The sequence below is a fragment of the Loxodonta africana genome, chromosome 5 (genome assembly GCF_030014295.1).
Source record: "Loxodonta africana isolate mLoxAfr1 chromosome 5, mLoxAfr1.hap2, whole genome shotgun sequence".
Lineage (NCBI taxonomy): Eukaryota > Metazoa > Chordata > Mammalia > Proboscidea > Elephantidae > Loxodonta > Loxodonta africana.
In genome coordinates, this window is record NC_087346.1 from 95,315,583 (window position 1) to 95,324,505 (window position 8,923).

The 8,923-nt window shown below is 37.7% G+C and overlaps 1 pseudogene; it reads left to right on the forward strand.

Annotated features, from left to right (window-relative positions):
- Positions 1 to 6,953: 6,953 nt before the first annotated feature.
- Positions 6,954 to 8,088, forward strand: LOC100673304 (small ribosomal subunit protein eS7-like; annotated as a pseudogene).
- The last annotated feature ends 835 nt before the right edge of the window (positions 8,089 to 8,923 follow it).

Genomic DNA, 8,923 nt, shown 5'->3' on the forward strand with positions numbered 1-8,923 from the left:
TAAATTCATATGGAATTGCAAGGATCCCCAAAACAATCTTGAAAAAAATTAGCAGTATTCACGCTTCCTGATTTAAAAACACGCTTCAAAGCTACAGTAATAAAAGCAGTGTGTTACTGGTCTACGGATAGATCAATAAACCAAAGGAAAAGAATTGAGAACCCTGAAAGAAATCCGTATGTCTATGGCCAATTGATTTTTTATAATAGTACCAAATCTATTCAATGGAAAAAGAATAGTCTCTTCAACAAAAGGTGCTCGAACAATTGGATTTCCACATGGATATGAATGAAGCTAGACCCATAGCTCACACCAATACAAAAACTAACTAAAAATGCCCTAAATATGAGTGATAAAACAATAAAATACCTGGAAGAAAACATAAAGGAAAAGATTCAAGACCTTGTTTTAGGCAATGGATTTTTAGCTATGACACCAAAAGCATGAGCAACATGAGAAAAAATAAACTGGTCTTTATGAAAATTAAAAACTTTTGTGCATCAAGGGACATTATCAAGAAAGTGAAGAGAAAAATATTTGGGAGGCATATATTATCAAGGGCTTAATACCCAGAATTTAAAAATAATTCTTAAAAGTCAACAACAAAAAGACTTACAATCCAATTTAAAATATGGACAAAAGACATTTCTCCAAAGGAAATATACAAATGGCCAAGAAACAAGTGAAAAGATATTCAATACCATTAGTTGTCAGGGAAATGCAGATCAAAACCACAATTAAATACCACTTCACACCCACTAGGATGGTTATGATTAAAACATACACACACACACACACACACACACACATACAGAAAACAAGTATTGGTGAGGATGTGGAGAAATCCGAACATGTGACCAGAACATGTGTACATTACTGATGGGAATGTAAAATTGTGCAGCCACTGTGGAAAATATTTTGGCAGTTCTTCAAAAAACACAGAAATATTGTTTGTTGTTGTTAGGTTCAGTCAAGTCATTGCTGACTCATAGAAACCCCAAGTACAACAGAATGAAACACTGCCCAGTCCCGTACCATCCTCACAATGTTTGAGCCCATTGTTGCAGCCACTGTGTCAGTTCATCTCATCACATGACTCAGCAATCCTACTCCTTGGTATATATTCAAAAGAATCAAAAACAACTGCTCAAACAAACACGTGTACACTGATGTTTGTTGCAGCATTATTCACAATAGCCAAAATGTGGGAACAACCCGCAATCCATCAGCATGAGACTAGATTAACAATATGTAGTATATTCTGCATAATGTTCCATACAATGGAATATTATTCAACACAATGGAATTATATTCAGACGAAAAGAGAAATAAATTTCCGAAACATGCCATAGCATTGATGAACCTTGGAAACACTATGCTAAGTTAAGTAAACTAGATATAAAAGGATAAATATTGTACAATCCCAGTTAAACGAAATATCTGGAATAGGTAAATCTATCCAAAAAAAAAGCAAGAAGAACATTGATGGTTACCAGGGAATGAGACCAGGGGGAAATTGCAAAATAAGTCATCATAGTGTCCACTTAATATTGTACGTGAATTATGCCTCAATAATTCTTAGAAGCAAAATGCTGAGTCTACATCTCACATACTTTGAACTTGTTATCAGGAGGGATCAGTCCCTGGAGAAGGATATCATTATTGGTAAAGCAGAGGGTCAGCGAGGGAGAGGAAGACCCTCAATGAGATGGATTGACACAGTGGCTGCAACAATGGGCTTAAGTATTGCAGCAACTGTGAAGATGGTGCAGGTGTGAGCAGTGCTTTGTTCTGTTGTACAACGACAATGTGTCTCAATACAGATTTTTTTGTTTTAAGTTTATGAAGCAAGAAAAAAGTAAATGAAGCCAAATATCTGTCCAATGGCTTTTTTTCCCCATCGATCTTCAAAAACTTTGATAAATTCTAAACATTGTGTACTCACATTATTTGTAGGTTTTTGTGTGTGTGTGTGACATAAAGGCATAAAGTCCTTTTCTTACACTCTCTTCCCTATTTGCTGCCTGTTAATACCTGAAACAACACCAAAAAAATATGCAGGCTTCCAGTTAATTCTCCCATCTATTTTACAGACAATTCAGTCCCATGGTGCTTTTGGTTTGGTTTTGTGTATTTCATTTTCACATTTCAGAAGTGTTGAATAATAAAACTGTTTTCGCAGATTGTATTACCCCAAAAATTGTTTAGATATACTTGCAATTTCTCTCACTTCTTAAAAAAAAAAAAAAAAACAGTTCCTGGCCCCACATGTTGAAGTGTTGAATGCCTCAGGGGGAAAAAAATAAGGCTTTTGTTACTCTCAGATTAAGCCCATCCCTGAAAGCATAAGAAACACTTTCACATAGTGAACATACAGCTGTCAAATTCCAGAAGGAGCAGTCACCAGTCCCACCTGAGAAGCACAGCAGAACCAGACCAAAAGGAGCCTCATAGGCGCTGTCTGTCCTGGCAGCTTCTAATATACACATCCCTGGGTATTTGTAAATCAAGCAAGCACATCAGGCCATCAGAGAAATATGTAAACATGTTAACTATTTAAATAAATTCTGTTAAATTTAAAAAGGAAATATATCAACCATAACACAATGACCAATGGAATTGGTATGGCTGTTCTTCATGCACACTGTAGAAGATGGAAAAGCTCAGGGTCAAGGCCATACTCTGCATGCTATCATCTAAACTCTCCAGAAAATTGCCGCATCCATTGAGATGTTTCAGAAACCTTTTTCTGAAATATGTTCAAATTTTAACACTCAGGTTTTTATAATGGAATGTTGGGGTTTATTTCTCTAATTTTTTCAAATATCTCAAAATTATAAGTAATTTTACAAGGAAGATAGATCAATAATGCTGCATATATTCACTATACTATATCACCTGCTACTTTAGCCACATTCCTATGCTAACTACCACTTCACTCAAGTCCTTGATTATTCTCTAATGTGGCCAATTTTTTGGCAGAGTATATGATGAATAGCAGTAAATAATGCATTCAATGAAATTCTTTGATATTGTCATGGATTGAATTATGTCCCCCCAAAATGTATGTATCAATTTGGATAGGCAATGATTCCCAGTATTGTGTGGCTGTCCTCCATTTTGTGATTGTAATTTCATGTTGAGAGGATTAGGGTGGGATTGTAACACCACCCTCACTCAAGTCACCTCCCTGATCCAAGATAAAGGGAGTTTCCCTGGGGCGTGGCCTGCACCACCTTTTATATCTCATGAGATAAAAGGAAAGGGAAGCAAGCACAGAGTTGGGGACCTCCTACTACCAAGAAAGGAGCACCAGGAGAAGAGCACATCCTTTAGACTCGGGGTCCCTGTGTAAAGAAGCTCTTCATCTGGGGGAACATTGATGAGAAGGCTAACAGAGAGGGAAAGCTTTCCCCTGGAGCTGATGCCCTGAATTTGGACTTGTAACCTACTAGACAGTGAGTAAATAAATTTCTCTTTGTTAAAGCCATCCACTTGTGATATTTCTGTTATGGCAGCACTAGATGACTAAGAGAGATGCGATGTTAATTTAGAGATGTTACAACTATATCACTTTTTGTTCCATTGAGCAGTTGTGATCCCTGAAATAAAACTGAATCTCAAATACACTAAGACAGTATCAGTTTCTTCTTCATAGCTTACAATAACAAATTGACATTAGGTTGATGGGAGTAATAACTCTTTTCACAACAATAGAAGATATTCTTTTTCTACAAAAATAGCAATTTCTAAAAGAAACATAATTGTGTAAGTATTGATATACCATCAATAACTTATGTCTACATAATTTTTTATGGAAGATTTATAAATTAAAATAAGACAGCACAAATTTATATATTTTTTTTATTTCATCTCATTGACTTTCAGCTGCAGTTTACCTCTATCCTGGGATTGCTTGTTATTTTTTACACTTGAAGGAGGATCGACTTCTTTTTATTTTTATTGGCTATTTCCAATATTGCTATGGCTTCATAAACTCTGCCATGGTCTGTTGTAGAGATACCCCTACTGTTGTAGAGATATCCCTAGCCTCATTATTTCCATTTTGTGGTGGATTAATTACTTTTGTGTGTGGCCTTCATAGCCATGGTCTTGTAACTCCCACCCAGGTGATTATATGATAGGGTAATTGTGGCCTACCAAGGGGGTTGGTCAGTCTTGCCTTAAAAGAGAGCCAATTCCAGAGCAAGGAGAGGAGCTCACTGCCCCCAAGGAAGGAGAGCCCAGCAAGAGAGATCCAGCAGGAGAGATGCAGCAGCTGGAAATAGTGTGATGGGCTTCCTGGTCCATGGAGAGAGAAAGTTGTGTGCTTTTGGGCAGAGGCTGAGGGTCAGGGGGAGGCTATCCTGATGGAAGAATTGTATCCTGAGAGTTCTTGAGCCTGAGTTGTAGCTGTAACTTCCCTAATAAATGCCATAATTGTGAATATGGTCTGTGAGTTCTGTGTGGCCATTGCAATGAATTACCAAACCCAGCAGAGAGTGCTGTGGGAGGGATGGTTGGTGTCAGGTTTAGTAGAGATGGTGGAGAGAGGAGGCAGGTCTGACCTCTGCCTTATGGGAATCAGCCTTGGGGTGTTGATCTTGATTCTCCTTTTCCTTTGTGGAGTAAGAGGTCAGACACTGCCCTCAAGCTGTTTTTACACATTTACAACCTCATTATCTATGTAATATTTGTAATAAGAAATTTTTTCCATAGCTTCATGCTTCTTTTTTGGACTCCCAAAATACTCCCATTAAACAACTTCTTTACTCTTACAAATTAGAAGTTGAAAATTTGGGGATATGACTGCTGTCATGGATTGATTTATGTCCCCCCAAAAATGTGTGCATCAACTTGATTAGGCCATGATTCCCAGTATTCTGTGGTGGTCCTCCATTTTGTGATTGTAGTTTTATGTTAAAAGCATTAGGTTGCAATTATAACACCCTTACCAGGTCATATCGCTGATAAAATGTAAAGAGAGTTTCTCTGGGCTGTGGCCTGCATCATCTTTTATCTCTAAGGAAAGGGAAGCAAGCAGAGAGTTGGTGACTTCATATCACCAAGAAAGCAGCTCAGGGAGCAGAGCACTTCCTTTGGAGCTGAGGTTCCTGCTGTGAGATGCTCCCAGACCAAGGGAAGACTGATTTCAAGAACCTTTCTCCAGAGCCAACAGGGAGAGAAAGCCTTCCCCTGGAGCAGACACCCTGCATTTGGACTTGTACCCTACTCAACTGTGAGAGAATAAACTTCCCTTTGTTAAAGCCATCCACTTGTGGTATTTTTGTTATAGCAGCACTAGACGACTAAGGCAACTTCATTACTGCTTTTTATCACTTCTAGTTTCTTAAGACATTATGAGTTGCTTTTCAGACCAGCTGTAGATAAGTGAGTTACTAAAGTACCACCGTGGAATGGAATCTATTTTCTCCTCTCTAAGCTACTCACTTTCCCGTGTCTGTAATGAATATGTGAATTATATTGAATGGCAGCATAAAACATAGAAAGAGAATAGACTTTTTTGTTGTTGTTTTAGAAATTTGTAAGCCATAATTTACATGTAAAAGCAAAGAATCCAGATAATTAAAACAATCTTGAAAAAGAACCAAGTTGGAGGATTTACACTACCTGATTTCAAAACTTACAAAAAAGCAACCATAATCAAACAATATGATGTTGGCATAAAGATAGAAAAAATATGAATCGGACAGAATAGAGTCCAGAAATAGACCCAAACATGGGACTGAACCCATTGCTTTTCACATAGGCATCAAGGCAATTCAACAGGAAAAGAGAACAAGGGTTGGAGTCTAGAAGGTCTAATTGTAAATCCTGGAGAACCATACAGTGTAATTTTAAATGTCTCTACTAACGCTTCAGTTTTCTTATCTGGAAAATAGAAATACATATTAATACCTAGTTCATGTTCTTAGAGGCTAATACAGAGATGTTTAATCTTTTAACACATTGGCAAATTCATTATTCATTTAACAGATATGTATTGAACGCCTACTATTTGGGGGAACTGTTCTAAGATTTGAGGATACAGCATTGTAAGGAGAGTCCAGATTCTTGTTCTTATGGTGTATGTTTTTTAACAGGTGGGAATATTTAATAGAAAAACAATAAATAAATAAATTTAAAAACTGTCAGAGATAAATGCTATGGAAAGGACTAAAAGAGAGTGATGTAATTGTGAAAAGACGGTTACTTAATATTGAGGTTCAGGGAAGGCCTTTCTGAGGAGGACACATTTAATCTACCATCTAAATGACAAAAGGATACAAACAAGAGAAGATCAGAGGGAAAAGCATTCCGGGCAGAGGAACAAGATTAGAATCACCTTGGTTTATTCTAGAAACAGATAGAAGAGTAGAGCAGTGAAGCAGAGTGAGCAAGGTAGGGAGCAATAAGAAATGAAGTCAGAGAATAAACAGGGCTTTGTAACCCAGAATAAAAAATATAGGTTTTATTCTAAATGTGATAGGAGTTAGTGGGTGGGTTTAGTACAGGAATGACAAATCAGATACATGTTTTACAAAGTCGACTTTGGTTTCCTGAAAAATAAACTGCAGTGGGTCAAGAATGGAGACTAACTGCTGGCTAGAATGAGATGATGATGGCATTTACTGGACTGGTTGTAATGTTAATGGAGAAAAACTGTTGCAGATATTCTTGATGGCTAATCTAGCCAATAATCCCTACTCTCATTTCCACTGCTGTCTCCCAAATAAAGACTGGAAAAGCTAAACACTTACTTTCCCTGATTCCCTTAAAGCCAGGGAGAGCCAAATGCCATAATTCTGGTCAAAGAAAAATAGAAGGCTGCTGGAGGCTTTCTGAGAAGCTGTTGGTTTCCTGATAAAGAGAACAGACACATTCTTTCTTCCAAACTTTAATGCAGATGTAAAGCTTAGAAGTGTGGCAGGTCCTGCATCCAGGAGGAAATTATGCAGTTGGGAGTCTTTGGTGACATTGGTAAGAGCAATTTCAAAGAAGCAGCTCACCTGGAGTGTTAAGGTGTGAATATAAGTTAAAGATTGGAAAAAAGAGACAATAGTCAGTTATGTCAACATGTTTTGTTGTTGATAAATTAGAGAATAGGGTGATGGCTAGACGATGAGAATGGGGAACTGATTAAAATGTTAAAGTTTTATTGGGAGATTTCAAAATAAAAGTTAACTGAGTATATCATGTGCTTATGGAGTGATTGAGTAGAGAGGGAGGATTGATAATGCAGGAGCTGGAAGGGATGATTACAGAAGCCAAGACCATGAGAGGTGAAGGGTTATGATTCTGGGCACAAAGAGAGAGAGCTGACTTTGATAAGAATAGGAAGTATGGAAACAAATGAAAGAAGATTAGAAATTTTGATGGCCAGAAGATGATGGAGTTCCTATCTGATCGTTTTTATTTTTTCAAAATTTATGAAGCAACCCTTCCCACGCCAGCCCTAAGCAAGGAAAAGGCCATGTTCAGTTCAAGCACAAAGATTGTGAAGCCCAGTGGTGAAGAGCCGGATGAATTCAAGTCTGGCATTTCTCAAGCATTACTTGAACTGGAGATGAACTCAGATCTAAAGGCTCAGTTGAGGGAGCTGAATATAAACATAGCCAAGGAAATTAAAGTTGGTGGTGGTCAGAAAGCTATTATAATCTTTGTTCCCGTTCCTCAACTGAAGTCTTTCCAGAAAATCCAAATCAGGCTAGTATGTAAACTGGAGAAAAATTTCAGTGGAAAGCACATTGTCTTTATTGCTCAGAGGAGAATTCTGCCTAAACAAACTCAAAAAAGTCATACAAAAAATAAGCAGAAGCATCCCAGAAGCTGCACTTTGACAGCCACGCATGATACAATCCTTGAAGACTTAGTCTTCTCAAGTGATATAAGTGATATAGTGGGCAAGAGAATCCGTGTAAAACTGGATGGCAGCTGGCTTATAAAAGTTCGTTTGGACAAAGCACAGCAAAACAATGTAGAACACAAGGTTGAAACTTTTTCTGGTGTGTATAAAAAGCTCAGGGCAAGGACGTTAATTTTGAATTCCCAGAGTTTCAACTGTTAAAAAAAAAAAAAAAAGACTAAATAAGGAACCATTCACACACACAAAAAAAAGTTATGAAGCAAAGTCTTTGCCTGAGGAGTACGGTAGGAAGGACGAGTTGGTGTAGAAAATTTGAAAAGAGAGAAGATTGCATCAAATAACTATCTTGTTGAGTGAGGAATAAAAAACATACTGGGAAAGTGCGGTGGAAATTTTAAAGTGATGAAATTTAAGTAATTTAAAAAGGGATAGGAAAGGGGGTAGGAAATATGAGATTGAGTGAGATGCTAAACTGATCCATGATAAGTGGAGTGAACAGAGGTTACAGCTACAATGCCTCATGATGACCTTAAAGAGGCTAGAGACTGTGTATGTGTAGGGAGGAAAAATATTTTTGAAAAAATAAAGTAGGGATCAAGGAGAATATCTCTTCCTACTTCAGATACTGTGGTCTATATGGATATTAGGGAGGAGGAAAAAAAAATTTCCCTCTGGAAGGCTATAGAAAAGTCTTGCCAATGAGAGACAGCCAATTTGTGTTAGGATAAGAGTGTGAAGGGCAGGTTAAGAGAAGAGGTTGAGGGTACAGGGTTGTTTGTTGATGATAGGTTAAATCCCAGAGGAAGGGCTTGGTAAAGCAGGGATTTGATGAGAAAGGAACTGGGCCAGGTTAATGAGAGTGCAGAGAAGTGGATGAGAGTCAAGGTGATGATTGATTATCTGTAGAACTTTAGCTTCTGGTAGTACTGAGGTGAACAGGAACTGAGGAAATTATTCCTGATATTTAAGGAAAGTTGATGCCCTGGTAAAGAGCCATGAGTAACTCTTCTCCCCTACAGGTAGTAGTCATGTACTAGCTATGGGGTGAGTCAAATC